We start from the raw sequence: 16,613 nt of genomic DNA on the forward strand, positions 1-16,613 counted from the left end.
AATAATAATTTAAATGAGACTGTGACTAAGTATTAAAGGTTTTAACAAGTAACCATTGGAGTAAAACTCCACACAGCAGAAAATTCAAGGTTAGATCTGATGGATTTTCTTTGCCTCATGCAGATAGGGGTTAATCTGATTTTCTTACCGCAGCAAAAAATCTGCAACCCTAAATAACGAATCACCAGCTGTTCTAGGTTCTCTTTTTCATTTATACTTTTCAACTCATTTACTCAAACTATGAAAATGTAAACCTTTGCTGGGACAGAGGGTTCAATCAATCTGAGGAGTCGACTGTAAACCATATGTTTTAGCAGCACACACACAAAAGCAAATATAAAAGTGTGTATAACATTCTGAGCAAATCCATGAATCACCAACCTTACAAACTGCAGTATAATATTTTTTATAACCAAAGTCACAGAGTAATGCCTTTCATATGGCGATATTACCAAAGTTCACTCATTTTAAAGAGGTTTCTAAAGCTAGCAAAAAGTATTAAGAATCTGTTATGTTAGCACAGCTAGAATAAAATGTGGCCTTTAAGTTTGCACTGCAGTGACTCATGTTAGATAAACAAAACGCAACATTTCCCTCTATGTTGTCTTTTTTTTCCTAGAGAGACACAGCAGTCAGAAATCATTCTGCAAATTCACACTAATAAGTTTCCTCACTCCAGCAGCCTCGACACAGTTTCAATTTCTTCAGGTTCAGGCTGAGAAATTTGAACCTTAACTAATCTACTATACAAGCAGTCATGTGAAAGAATACAGAAAACACAGCATTGGCTTACATAAATTATGAAATATTGAACCAGAAACTGACTGGATTTTAAAATGCATTTCTAATAGTTTGGCAAGTAATGTGGGCATTCTCATTAAAAAAGTGTTGTCATTCTGGCTGTAAAGAGAGCTGTGATGGCTATTAGGAGCCATAAGCTTTTCCCCTAAACCTGCTTAACTGCGCTTGCCTCTGCAGTGTTTGCCGGATCTCTACGCTGAGCATGTGGGTGGTTGTATTTGCACTGACAGAACTCAGTGTGTGGGAGACGCGCAAGAGAGTGATTATTTCTGAGTCTCTTTGCATTTTGCCTTCCTCCATTTCTTTCTCCTCCTCCAGTGTTATAGTTTATTCCTCCTTGTGTCACAGACCACTGTTCTGCTTGCCAAATAGCCTCAACTGGCTGCGTAATGCCCCAGGCAATCTGGTCTTTATTGCCATGTTTTTGTCTTAGACATCCACATACATGCTCTGCCTCCCTGCTTTTAAAAATATATTGTCCTTCATGTTTGAACCTTGATTAAAGTAATGTTAATGTTATCAGTCTTTGATTACTTGCATATATATATATAAAAATCATGATATTGTCTAATTTATAGGATTTCAAAAGACTTACAAGTCATAAGGTTCCTGAAAAACAGCAAGCCTGGAAATTCTGTCAGAGAGGACTGAGAAAGAGTGGAAGCTGGAATTGAATTTTGATTGCTTCTCAGACAGTGTGCTGGTTGTGGTGGAGGCATGAGCAGTTTTCTTAGGTAAGAAGTGTTCTCACCAGCTGTTAGGCACCTCAGTCCACATTTTTAGATTCCATTTAGCCATCTGTTTATCTTGTCTTCCTTGGGTTAGTAAAAAAAAGCCTTACAAAAAAAAAAACAAAAAAAAAACATTTAACACAATAAAATCTGTTTTAGTACGCCTTTCTTTAGAGCCAGAATCTATAACTTATATGTATAACATTATATCCTGGATATTAGGGCCAATGGACATCCATAACACTCAAAATCTTTTCATCACTGCATTATCAGTCAATTTGTGGTATAATGAAAGTGAGCAGTAGGGAGTGTAAATACATATGTTGGGTGTTTCACAATAACCAGTTATAGGGTTAGGACAACTGAACACTTGCATCTTCAGAAAGATGTCAATAGAAGAAATAGTGGTAAACTGACAGCTGATAATGATGCTCATTGATGCAGTTGGGCTGTGAAGGCTGCAGCAAAAGGTCCACTCCAACTTCTGAGACAATGTAGCTCAAATTGCTTTGGCTGCTTTGAAAAACATCTGAATATGTACAATATGAATAACTAATTGTTTTTTGGGTGTCTTGATATCTGGAGGGGAGGCCAGTCTACAAGAACAAAAAAGTGAATGTTGGAGATATGAGTATTAGAACCGACTTAGAGGGCTATAAAAAAAAAAGGTGGCTTGTTCTCGGGCTGAAAGGAGACCAAGTTGTTTAAACTGTTGTGTAAAAGCAGAAAAGGTCCTGGTTTTGAATCCAGGCCTGGGTTCATACACATCTGAAGGGTGTAGGACACCAGACCTTGAGTATGGTATTTGAAGAGACCTGTGCTACAGTTTGAAAATATGCAAGATTAAATGCATACATGCATGGTTTTCTGTCCTGTGCTGCCATGTGATGGAGTAGTGACCTGTCCAGGGTAACCACTGAGGATGGGCATTAGCCTCTCTTTGACCCTGCAAAGATGTGCAGATACAGAGATAAATTATTTTCTTGGTCTGATTAATCCCTGTTTTTCACATAAAATGAGGGATCCAGGTGCGAGGGCTTCTCCTGCCTACTTAACACATGGCACCACTAGAAAGGCAAGGGTCAGAGTCTGTGTGATGCTTTTGGCAGCATTCTGCTGGGGAGCTGGCATCCAGCCATCCATGTCGCATGTCGCTTTGATATGTTCAACCCAGCTAAGCATTATTGCAGACCATGTATACCCTGTCTGTTGAATATTTCCAATGGCTGTGGCAGACCTGGCTCCAGAGACAAGTTAAAGAGTGGGCATAACATTTTTATTGGGTGAGCACTCCATTTTAAGAAAAACTCTTTTTTGTTTTGCTTTAGGCTTAGCAATAGGTTTGTGAGCACTCCTACTGTACAGTGCTGAGACAATAAAGTACATTAATACAATCCTAAAATCTAAATACAAACAAATTGCTTAATGATGTGCCCATCTAATTACCTCAAAATGAAAAACATAGGCAGAAGTATACACATTGATAAACATAAGTACTAATGTCAGCCTGAACACTGTGACTGAAGTAAACATTCATATTAGGAGAGCTAACAACAGAAGCAGCATACCACAGGCAATGCACTGTTTGTTCCACTTGCATCAGAAAGTTGGTTCAGGAACATTGTATCAGTGACAAATAAACTTAAAAACTGTTTATTTGCCATAGCTATGAAGGCAGTCGTTCCCCTCTAAGCTAACACTAAACATCCCTCCACAAAATCCACTACACCTCCAGCCAATTTCATTGACTGTTTCAGCACAAGCTGCACTTTATTTTTAAAACAATGAGCTAAATCCATAAACTTTTTCCATTTTTTGAGTAACTAAGAATGCTAGTTCCCCATAATTTGAACTTATCTCTGCAAATAGCCTATTATTTTGTCCTAACTTAACTTCATAACCACTTTCAGTATAAACCGCTCCAATAGTAAGATTGCATAAGGTTGTTTAAAGCTCCAAAACTTCTCCCTCTGTACCCCAATTGTACCTGCCTAAAGGGTTCCCTCAGGAATGTCTGTGTTGGCCTAGTACCAGCAGCAGCGCCTGACAAGCTGCTCTTCTTTCCAGTTCTCCTCATCATTAATACCACATATTTTCTGTTTTGCTTTAACCTAAGTAACTCAATAGATTGTTTTGTGCAAGAAATCTTAGTGATTTCCCACAAATGTCATCGGTCACATTTGTAGAGGGTCTTAGTGAGTGACTGAAAAGTGTGAACATACATGGTATGCTTGGTATTACTGTACGTAGTGGTGTAATACAAGCCTACCAAGTAAAGGAAAAAAAATGTTTTAAAACACCTGCAATCAGGCAATTTTATTGTTATTATAAATTACTTCAAATGCCTAATACTAAAGGTTTTAAAGCTAAAGTTCTGATATTGGAGGTCTTGATAGTTTTATATAGATCCGTACATCCTTTGTAACTTAAATTATGTCACTTAAGTTTCTTCTATTTGGCTGCTGGATTACACTTCTGCTTCTTGTGATCTCCTGCTACTATAGGTAACCCACCAAGCATGAATGTTTACTCCAGGGAAGAACATAAGAAACTAAGACCCCAGGAACAACCTCTCAAATCTCTATCCGTAGAAACACAGAACTAGAGTACTAGGAACAGTTAAAATTGTTGGTGGAAGAGAAGATTGCTTGCAAAACTTCATAAAAATGTAAGATACAAAATCCTAAATCCAGAACTGAAAGACTAGGAAACTCAAGAAACAGCAATAAGTAACGGAACAGGAGGTGTACTGTATATATTGAAGAACAGATGTAAACAGAATTAACTACTAGAAGGAGCTAATTGGAAAGGAAAGAAGACTGGGGGCAGCAAAACTATAAATACAAAAATGATGTAAATCTAGAAAACGACACAGAAAAAACAAAGAATATTTGAGAACCCAAAAAGTAAAAACTTAATAGTAAAAAAAGGTCAAGAAAGTAAGATCATAACACCAACTTAAAGTGAAACAGACAGAGTCAGCTGCTGGTTTATTCTGAGGCACAACTGTTCGCTTTAGGTTAGATGAAGAAAATATCCTTTATATTGTGACATTTAGTGTGTTTAGTGTCACTTTCAGAATTATTAGCAGAGAATGTAAATACCAATTGTGTCGTTACGAAACGTAACAATCTCAAATGAGAATGTATTTGTCAATAGGGTACTAAGTGAAATGCAATGAGTTAAAAAAAATAAAATTATATAAAAACAAAATTTCCAGTAGAAAGATAAAAACCAGCAGGAGCTCAAGCAATGAAACAACCATGTGAGATACATGAGTGAGAAGGGAGCACAAGTGAAGTAAATAAGCTGAAATATAGGGTTAGTGAGAATAGGAAACATAAGTGTGAAACTAATAAATATAAACAAAGTCGAATGGAAGTGAAATAAAACCCAGAGGAAATACTTGACAGAAATTTAGTCTAAAAAAAGAACCAGCTCCAAACATCAATGAGCAGTAGGGAGTTAACTAAGAACGGCAAAACCTAAAGAGAACCATAAACTGCAAGAAAGAAAAAAACACTTTAACCACAAAAAGAAAAAAAATTCAAAGACCTATGACTCATCACCCTAGTCTTCTCTTGTGACATTTTACTAGGTTTTAATGTTTATCTTTTTCGGAAAACTCTGTCCTTGGTCTTTTTTATGATTTCCTTTTTTCAGTTCATCCCAGGTGATACTGCAGGATGTTAGTGAAGCAAAGATATGTCCATGGGGGGTAACTGGTTTTAAGCTGCATTAGATCATATGTTGATTGGGCCATATCTTTTGGCTCGTTATCTTGGTCAAATCCAAGAGGATCTATTTTCAGCTTTCTGGCAGGGGTCACCAGATTTCAGTGTAAAATGGTCTATGATTCCATAGTGCCACAAGGATCTCAGAGCCATTGACATATGCCCACAGCATCACAATGCTTAACAAATCATTTGGTTTATTAAACCAGGTGCACCTGAAAGTTTTTCTTTTAGAGACTTTATTTTTTTAAGTTTTAATTGAAAAAAATATATATAGTATCCGATAGTTGCTATAGCAACTTGCACTTCTCCAACAGTAATCTTGGGAGATTTCTTTTACCTCCCCTGCCACCCCTCTTCTATGTGCATGGTGTCAAAATAAATTTGGTTGCATGTCCAGCCTAGAGACCACAAGCTGAAAGAAATGGGCTTCTGTGTCGTGTCACATTTAATCAGAGCAACAGAAAGCCTCAATCGACCACTTAGGTCCCTTGAGACCTGATCAACATTAAAAGTTAATAGTGGAAAAGGATTTTTTTTAAAGGGATTGCTGACATACAAGGAATCATGCCATAAAATGTCTTAATATGAGATTATTAACATTATTGATATCAGTGTGACATTCTGCTACTGCGACATAAGATTAATTTAGCTTGAGGCTGTTTACACTTCTTTACCCAGGTGCCGACAATCTTTACAAATGAGAATGAGAAGAATGATGACACTTCATGGTCAGTAATGGGTATTTAACCCAAAAGGTGCGCAATAATAAAAGTATGGGAATAAACAGGACAGGTTGGGGGGTCATGTGTCTAAGATATTTAAGAAGCCAATATGTAAAAGCACACCCATTGGAGGGCATCCATCGCAGCTTTATCATATCACGACTCATACAGGTGCACAAAACAGTCAGCCAGTTTTGGTTTTTTTTGTCAGCTGCTAAAACCTATTAATCAAGTGCAGACAACTGTTCAGCACCAGATTGCTCTGGGGGTTGCCAGTATTTCCACTATCATGGATGCTTATGATCCGAGAAGTAATCAGTCACAGTCGTTATGTCGACGTGCCTAAAATCCCAATTGTGCCTTTGTTGAGTTTTTTGATTTTCACGAAGGCCATTCCTCTCAGATCTCAAAATACTTTATATGAGACAAGAATATAGGTGCTTTAGCTTCCAGCTGAAAGCAGCACAATTAAGCTGTCGCTAAAATTCTAAGCACATCTTTCAATATACATCAGCTGCCGAGTTCATGTTTAATTGAAGAGGACAACCCGACACAAACATTTATTAATAAACGTCTAGACAAGGGGAACAAACATTGAACCTTATGTTCAACGCCCCAACTTTGTTTGGTTGTTTTCATTTTTTTTTTTTACAGACATCTTGACCCACTTAAGAAAAAAAAAATGCAAGAGGGAGACATGGTATAATTGGCTGAACAAAAGTAGGTCACCGCCTGAGCTTTGAAGCTTCAATTGATGGTGTTTTTTGGAGCTATGAGTAGGAGCATTTCTCCTGCTTTCACTTTCTCAATGTTATTTCATTCAGAGTCGTTTGGCTTTGATTAGGCCATGTTTTTAAAAGGAGAAAACACTTCAGTGGTGTTCACAGAGTTGAGAAAATATTAAGTTTTGAAATCCCTCTAGAAATGGACTCACAGCAAGAGAGATGCGTACTAACTTCAAAACGCTGTGGGGAAATCGTCTACAGAGTGGGATAAACGATTAGCGTCAATAATCTTTCTATGTCAGGCTGAGAGAAACAAGAAAAAAAACACCATGGAACACAGCAGTCACATCTAAATTTGTTGTCCCTCTCTTGCAGGATTTATTCCAGTTGTATATCGTCCAGTTAAAAAAAAATAAAAATCACAGCAGAAAAATCTGATTGTACTTTTTCATTTCTGGAGCATTAGACACACAAAAAACCCCAAGCAGCTACTGTGTCCTGAGGCAGAGTTTGCTCAAAGAGATTACACACTGCACCTCCCTGGCACTTGACAGGGCTTTGTAGTCTCCCACACATTCCCCGATAATATGGCAGACTTGCTAATCTGACATGGTTTACAGCTCTGTCACCTGATCATTGCCAGAATGCTGATAACAAAACAACAGCATCTCGGTAAGAGGGCGTCAGACGTCAAGAGAGGAAGAGACAATATATTTGAGGTATTTCAGGATAGTGGGGAAAAAGTGCAATGAATCCAGATGGTGCATTCATGATAGATGAGCAATGCAAGGCAATACATTTTAAACTTGATCCAAGCTCTAAGACAGTCATGCACACCATATTGCTCTGAAGTGATAAGCCATATGTTTATATCCAGATACAAGAGCTCATAAACTTTAGATACATCAATGCGTGCAACTTGATAAACTGCAATACAGAAAAAGAAGATCTTATCTCTGAGTTCCAGATTCACAACTTTAGGAGATAACTGATTATGAAATCTTGGAACAAGAGCAGCACATATAAATTCTTATTGAATTTATTTGCTCCACCAGATGCTGACTCATGATGGCCCTCTGATGCAGACAATATTTAGAATTATGTTCTCTATGCATTAGGGTTGTCACGATACTAAACTTTTCAACTCGATACCGGTACTAAGGAAAATATTCGATACTCGATACCATTTTCGATACCACAAGGATAAAAACAAAGACTCCAAAAGTCTACAGAAATATTTCATTAATAAATAAAATATAATAAATAAACACAATAAAGGTTGTATGCTGTGCATAATATTAAGCAAGCTTGATAAAAAAACTTATAAAATTCAAATTAAGTGTTCCTTCCTTGGCTATGCTTTGCACACATAACAATGACACTGGCCAAACCAGTTAAGAAACAAAAATAATTCTCAGCAGCTGCACCTCTTACAGAAAAAAAGTCTGAAACTGAAAAGAGCACAGAATTATTCAATCACACAGTGTTCTGAAAGTGCATTGTCTTCTATTCTGCACTTTAGATGAATGACTGCTTAGGTGCCACTGTTGACGGCACTGTATCGATACTTTTAAAAACGAGTATTGTATCCGGATACAACATTTCAGTATCGATACTTTTTTGAGTTTCGATACTTTTGACAACCCTACTATGCATTCTGTCTGAAACTTGATTACAAAATATGTTTCATTCACATGCATTACAATCCCTCTAACTGTGCCATCAGTGGTATTACCTGACAACTAAAGGTGCATCTTAATTAATTGGTATATAATTTAAATGTCTCTATTTCTATACATAAAATCATAAAGTAAAACCTGTAGATTAGATTTACGTGCATTCGTTTCTGTTCATTGTAATTCAACATGGCTTATTCTTACTGATTAAATAGAATAACTCCCTGCGAAGGTTTGACTATTACATACAAAATATTCATGTTATACCGTGGAAAGCAGAATGATGTCGAAGACTTGACAATTCTCTAGCACTCAGTCAATGCCAGCCTTCACAAGAAGGAAAAGCCACAACAAGATCATTGCTATACTTACATGCTGGACATGCATGGAGTGCTATATACAAAAATATTAATGGAAAGTGGACTTAAAAGAAAAAGTGTTGGGAAAGGGACATAAGAAGATGTGTTGGTGGTTTTTTTATGACCATAGAAGACATGGTGTTTGCTATTTTTGTTTTATTGTGTTTTATCCAAACCCATGTAAGCTAAGCCATCTTCCAAAAGAATTAAGAGCAACCCAGAATTCCCTTTACTGATAAGTTTTACTCAGATGCTGATTATACACAATGCCCAAAGTACAAAAATGGCTTTATCAACCACAACTTCATTGCCCAGTAAATGGAACTCCTCTAAGCACTACAGAGTAATTATGGGTTACTGTTGAGGAGAAGTTGACACACACCAGAGGCAACAGTGCAGACAAGCTGAAGGTTTAAGCAACCTGGGCTTTCTTTTTGCCTCAGCAGAGCCACGGGTTGATAGCCTTGAGCTCCTCCTGCATTGACACAAAAATTCAAGCTAAAGGGGGTTTCAAAACAAGTATAGGGTGCATATAATGCGTATAATACAGGGACATTTGCAGTAGGTCCACATTTCTGTAAAAAATGCGCTTTTCATTGGATTTATGATTTTTAGTCATTCATTTTTATATATTAGCTGTGAAGAGTAACTAGTAAAAACCATTCAAAATGTTGCATAGTTTGTGTAATTGATCTATTAAAGTTTAATTCAATTCAGTTCAGTTTATTTATATAGTGCCAATTCACAACACTATCTATCTAAGGAAAATCAGTTGATTGCATTGACTCCAAGGCAATTCCTCACACTAAGCATGCTTGTAGCGACAGTGGAGAGGAAAAACTCCCTTTTAACAGGAAGAAACATCCAGCAGAATCAGGCCTGGTGTTAGTGGCCATCTTCCGAGGCCGACTGGGGTTCAAGGAGACAGAAGCAGAGATACAAAAGGCAACTGTAAAAGGCGGCCCCATCCAGGAAACACACAGCCAGGCAGACAAGCTCAGAGTCAGCTCCCATGTCAGAGGATGAAGGGCAGTTGAAGAGCATAGTAATTCACCACAATCGTAGAAAAACATTGATGTCAATTAGGCTTTAGCGTATGGCACATCAGAGACTTAGACTTAGACAACTTTTATTATCATGTTATATACAAAGAGTGTATACAAATTTGAATTTCATTTTGTGCAGTCTTCATGACATTTCCATTTCTTAAAGTGCAGCAGATATCAAATGTAAACAGCATGGGAGAACATGGTGCAAAAATTTATTGATATGGAAGTCCAGAGCATCAAATATATATGGTGCAATTTTGCACTGTGTTGCACTGTGTTGAAAGGAGTAATAATAATATTAATTGAACTTTATTAATATGAACTTTATTAATATCACACTCAACAAATTCACCTCTGCATTTGACCAATCCCCTTGGGGAGCAGTGGGCTGCCATTGTGTCTGTGCAGATGAGTTGTGGGGGTTAAGGGTCTTGCTCAGAGACCCAGAGTGGCAGTCTGTGGGAGTGGGGTTTGAACTCAGAACCTCGAGATTACAAGCACAATGCCAAAACCACTATGACACCCCTCATAAATAAAAATGTAGGCATGATTTGTGGTCAAAGTAGCATCTGACCAATGAAATCACTGAACGCTAGAGGTTTTCATCCAGAAGCAAATTTAAGCAGGTGAGAAATTAGATTGCTTTACCAACTTGGGTCACTTTTTTATGGATTGATGACTTTTAACATTTAATGGCAGCATATATACTGTATATTTTGTTCTGTATATTTCATAGTGCATATTTTTTCATATCTCAGAATATATAACAGCAATTTTAATATCTCCTTCGAATGACTGAGCCCATTCACTATGAAATGTTTCCTTTTACATCTACAGACCAAAAGAATTTGATCAGTTTTGACAAATCTCAAAATAAGCAATTTAAGTGCTGACGAATCCATCGGTGGGAGGTTTAAAATATTAACAGGACACAACTTGAACACAATTATAGATATGATTATTTAAGGAATGACGGGCCACCATTAATTTTATGCAATAAATTGCAAGAGATTTCAGAAATATTCCTTGCTAGATACAGTAATGTGAAAATCTCGCTATTACCGGTATTTAGAATGTGCAAGTTGTTACGTTAAAATAAATATTAAGTACAGTATGTCTAAAATATTAATTATTAGCCTTTCAAATCTAAGACCATTTTAGCAATCTGAAAGATGATAAGAGCCTTTGCTTTTCCATTCAAGGTCAAAAGTTCAACTGAATATGTAATAAACAAGGACACCTTCACACTCATTGGAATTCATATTTGTACAACAAATCAGGGATGCTTGTGTTTTTAGCCAGTTCTCTTCATTAATAATAAATAAAGGCAAGGCAAGGCAAATTTATTTGTATAGCACAATTCAGTACAAAGACAATGCAAAGTGCTTTACGTACATGGTTAAAATACAGGAAGATAAAACAAACTCAAAGCCAGTAGGAAAAAATAAAAAATTAAATAAAGTAAAATAAAAAATGCAGAAACAAAAAAGAATATTAAAAACAGTTGGACTAAAGAAAATATGTTTTATTTGAACTGTTTAACTAGAACAGTCGAAGGCAATCCTAAACAAATGTTTTTTTAGTCTTGATGTAAAGGAACTCAGGTTTTTCTCACTTTTACAGTTTTCTGGAAGTTTGTTCCAGATAAGTGGAGCATAGGAACTAAATGCTGCTTCTCCATGTTTAGTTCTGGTTCTAGGTATGCAGAGCAGGCTGGAGCCAGAAGACCTGAGTGGTCTGGAGGGTTGATACACTGATAGCAATAAAGTTTTTTTTTTTTGTTAATCCACATTAATATAAGCATCTCCAGGTTGATTGTTTTGGTTACTTCCCTGGAGAGCCACATGTGCTCACGAATCAGTTCAATCATAATAGATGACATGTGGAGTTGGCCAATCCAATTTTTGCCTTTTTTGTTGGACTGAGGTCTCATGTCGATGAGGATGAGTGAAGCATGATTATTGCTCACATCAACAAGGCTATAATTCACTTCAGTCACATTTACGGCTAAATGACCAGTGTCATATCCGTCGCTTCCAGAGAGACATGCAAGAGTTTTTTTTTATCCAAAGAAGTAGTTTAATGGAACTACAATGATTACTCTACCATACCCCTATAATTTTTGATATCAGACTATGATTTTTCAATATTCTTCTACCTTTATAACTAGGTGATCAGAATAGACAGATAACATTTTATTTCTTTTGAAAACTTAATGCTTTCATAGCAATGCTGTCCAGGGTGTACCCCGCCTCTCACCCTTAGACAGCTGGAGATAGGCACCAGCACCCCTCAGGACCCCAGGTGGGATCAAGCGTGACAGAAAATGGATGGATGGATGGATGGATGAATTCTGTCATTTATATGATGACAATGTAATGCTATCATAAGCAGTTCTGTAAATGTGTCTGTTTGTTTGCTCTAACTGGTTTTTAAATATGCATAAATGCACAATACAGGTGCTGGTCATAAAATTAGAATATCATGAAAAAGTAGATTGATTTCAGTAATTCCATTTAAAAAGTGAAACTTGTATATTATATTCATACATTACATACAAACTCATATATTTCAGATGTTTATTTTGTTTAATTTTGATGATTACAAATGACAACAAATGAAAATCTCAAATTCATCACATCAGAAAATTAGAATATTACTGAAGACCAATAAAAACAAAGGATTTATAGAAATGTTGGCCAACTGAAAAGTATGAACATGAAAAGTATGAGCATGTACAGCACTCAGTATTTAGTTGGGCCTCCTTTGGCCTGTATTACTGCAGCAATGCGGCGTGGCATGGAGTCGATCAGTCTGTGGCACTGCTCAGGTGTTATGATAGCCCAGGTTGCTCTAATAGTGGCTTTTAGCTCTTCTGAATTGTTGGGTCTGGTGTATTGCATCTTCTTCTTCACAATACCCCATAGATTTTCTATGGGGTTAAGGTCAGGAGAGTTTGCTGGCCAATTAAGAACAGGGATACCATGGTCCTTCAACCAGGTACTGGTAGCTTTGGCACTGTGTGCAGGTGCCAAGTCCTGTTGGAAAATGAAATCTGCATCTCCAAAAAGTTGGTCAGCTGCAGGAAGCATGAAGTGCTCTAAAACTTCCTGGTATGTGGCTGCGTTGACCCTGGACCTCAGAAAACACAATGGACCAACACCAGCAGATGACATGGCACCCCAAACCATCACTGACTGTGGAAACTTTACACTGGACTTCAAGCAACGTGGATGAAGTGCCTCTCTTCTTTTCCTCCAGACTCTGGGACCTTGATTTCCAAAGGAAATGCAAAATTTACTTTCATCAGAGAACATGACTTTGGACCACTCACCAGCAGTCCAGTCCTGTTTCTCTTTAGCCCAGGCAAGACGCTTCTGACGCTGTCTGTGGTTCAAGAGTGGCTTGACACAAGGAATGCGACAGCAGAAACCCATGTCTTTCATACGTCTGTGTGTGGTGGTTCTTGAAGCACTCACTCCAGCTGCAGTCCACTCTTTGTGAATCTCCCCCACATTTTTGAAGGGGTTTTGTTTCACAATCCTCTCCAGGGTGCGGTTATCTCTCTTGCTTGTACACTTTTTTCGACCACATCTTTTCCTTCCCTTCGCCTCTCTATTAATGTGCTTGGACACTGAGCTCTGTGAACAGCCAGCCTCTTTAGCGATGACCTTTTGTGTCTTGCCCTCCTTGTGCAAGGTGTCGATGGTCGTCTTTTGGACAACTGTCAAGTCAGCAGTCTTCCCCATGATTGTGTAGCCTATAGAACTAGACTGAAAGACCATTTAAAGGCTTTTGCAGGTGGTTTGAGTTAATTAGCTGATTAGAGTGTGGCACCAGGGGCCATCAATTTTGAACCTTTTCACAATATTCTAATTTTCTGATATGATGAATTTGAGATTTTCATTTGTTGTCATTTGTAATCATCAAAATTAAACAAAATAAACATCTGAAATATATGAGTTTGTATGTAATGTATGAATATAATATACAAGTTTCACTTTTTAAATGGAATTACTGAAATCAATCTACTTTTTCATGATATTCTAATTTTATGACCAGCACCTATATACTAGAGGTCAGAGTAAGGCCATTTATGTGTTTAATTTCCCTTACAGAATTGTAATGCCCACAGGTCTTTTTCTCCATTATTAGGAAAGTTTCTGAAGCTGGATGAAAACAAACACTTTCATCATCTCAGGAGACTCTAACAACTGACGCTGGTAAACATGATTTGTGAGTAAATGAGGACAGACAGCTGTATCAGAATCTTTAAGCTTAATTTGATGCATCAAGGTTGGATTGGTTATAATCATAATATTTTTTTTATATATTTTTGTATTCTAGCAGACCCCTCCCTGGACTGCCACGTTATCATGGTGGAGGGGTTTAAGTATCCCAATGACATTAGGAACTACGCTGTCTGGGGGCTTTATGCCCCCTAGTAGGGTCACCCAAGTCAGACAGGTCCTAGATGAGGGACCAGACAAAGAGCAGCCTAAAGATCTCTTATGATGAGTAAAATGATGAGTGTAAAGCGACCGGGATGACGATCAGCGCCTCCAAATCCAAGACTATGGTCTTGAACTGAAAAAGGGTAGAGTGCCTTCTCCGGGTTACGAAGGATGTACTGCCCCTAGTGGATGAGTTTAAATATCTTGGGGTCTTGTTCACGAATGAGCGGAAGATGAAGCGGGAGATCAATAGGCGGATTGGTTTGGCATCTGCTGTGAAACGTGCACTGTGGCGGTCTGTTGTAGTGAAGAAAGCTGAGCCAAAAAAGAAAGCTCTGGATTTATCGGTCGATCTACATTCCTACTCTAATCTATGGTCATGAGCTTTGGGTCATGACAGAAAGAACGAGATCACGGATACAAGTGGCTGAAATGAACTTTCTCTATAGTGTGTCTGGGCTCTCCCTTAGAGATAGGGTGAGGAGCTCAGTCATCCGGGGGAGGACTCAGTGTAGAGCCACTGCTCCTCCACATTGAGAGGAGACAGTTGAGGTGACTCGGGCATCTGATTAAGATGCCTCCCTAGTGAGGTGTTCAAGGCGCGTTCCACCGGGAGAAGAACCAGGGGGTGACTGAGGACACGTTGGAGGGACTATGTTTCTCAGCTGGCCTGGGAACTCCTTGGGATTCCCCTGGAAAAGATGGCCCAAGTGCCTGGGGAGAGGGACGTCTCGGCCTCCCTGCTCAAGCTGCTACCTTTTTAATAGATCAGAAGTCTGAAGGAAGAAAGTGCTGCATGGTGATCGGATGATGGAAAACACCTGTTCATGTAAGTCACTAGGGAGCCAAGGTGCCATACTAGAAGAAAACACACAAACACATGACAGGATGTGTAGGCGGATTAAAATGAAAAAAAGGGAAAAGATCAAGAAGATGAAAACATCATACAACAGGTGGAAACATGACAGCATGACTCTGACATAAGATAAGAGAAGCAAAAATCAGACAAAATATTCCTTTAGATTGGAGGAAAAAAAAAATCAGACAGATTTCTGGATAGCCCAAGCACAGATCATTGTTTAATTTTAAAGCTTTCTTCTTGCATTGTCAAGAAGCACAATACGTACTAGACAACCAATTATCAGAGTGCATAAAGATTCAATCAGGATTTTCTTTCTTTCTTTCTTTCTTTCTTTCTTTCTTTCTTTCTTTCTTTCTTTCTTTCTTTCTTTCTTTCTTTCTTTCTTTCTTTCTTTCTTTCTTTCTTTCTTTCTTTCTTTCTTTCTTTCTTTCTTTCTTTCAAATACAATAAAAATGTGTCTTTTTACAGAAAAGAAAAAAATTATAATTTCAAGGATTTTATCTGACAGAGCAAGACAAACATTAAAATCAGTGTTGTTGTCATTTCAGTGGGGAAGCAGATTTAGGTAATGAAATAGCATTAAAACAAAAAGTACATGGCCCAATTTTAAATCTATTAGGACAGGACCATACCAAGACTGAAAGACCGGGCAAACAAGCATCAGTCAGAGAAGCAAAAAAGACACAAAGGCAACATTGCATGAATTTTGTTATTTTGCTCTATATTCAACAGCAAATACAGAAACATTCTAGTAATTTAAATAGTCTTTTAGGAGTATTTGTTTGGGTCTGACCATGTAAGTTTGTAGAAAGAAGTGAGTCTGTTAAAAAAAAAAAACTGCAGTTGGCAGACAGTGAGGTTTATTGTGTGTGTTGTTTCTAATAGCAAGTTCTGACATCATTGTAAGATTCACAGGCATATGGATCTACAGCATCTCCATCACCAAGTGTTCACAGGTGTGAGGGTTAGTGGTCCCTGGAGTAAACAAAGCTTGGAAAATTTTCCTAATGTACTTGTTGTTGACATTAGAAGAAGTACAGAGAGGTAATCTTGGTAAAAAATTATGATAGAAAGGACGGAGCTAATTTCTGGAAGAAAATCTCTGAAAAGATTTAAATATCACAGTTGGTAAATGGCCTTTACTTATTTAGCCCTTTTCAAGGGGGGGAAAAAAATAATTTTACTGTCATGGTCTTGTTTTTTCACCTTTTTCACTTATCTGCTTTGCTCCGCCCTACACTCTTTATCCCTCATCAGATCCACCTGCTCCTGCTACTATTTTTGCCACCGGTTCCCAGCCAATGTTGCCAGATTATTCGAGCTTCAAGCAAGGCTACTTCTAGCATTCCTGTACGTGTTTAGTTCTGCCTGTTCCTGCCCTTTTTCTGCCCCTGGACTTCTGAGTTTTGGCTGCCCTTGTTTTGCCTTTGGTTCCTCTAAGTCAGGCATCCCCAAACTCGGTCTTCAAGGCCCCCTGTCCTGCAGGTTTTAGAGGTT

This window comes from Cyprinodon tularosa, unplaced genomic scaffold (genome assembly GCF_016077235.1).
Source record: "Cyprinodon tularosa strain WSP-4 unplaced genomic scaffold, ASM1607723v1 ctg199, whole genome shotgun sequence".
Classification (NCBI taxonomy): Eukaryota; Metazoa; Chordata; class Actinopteri; order Cyprinodontiformes; family Cyprinodontidae; genus Cyprinodon; species Cyprinodon tularosa.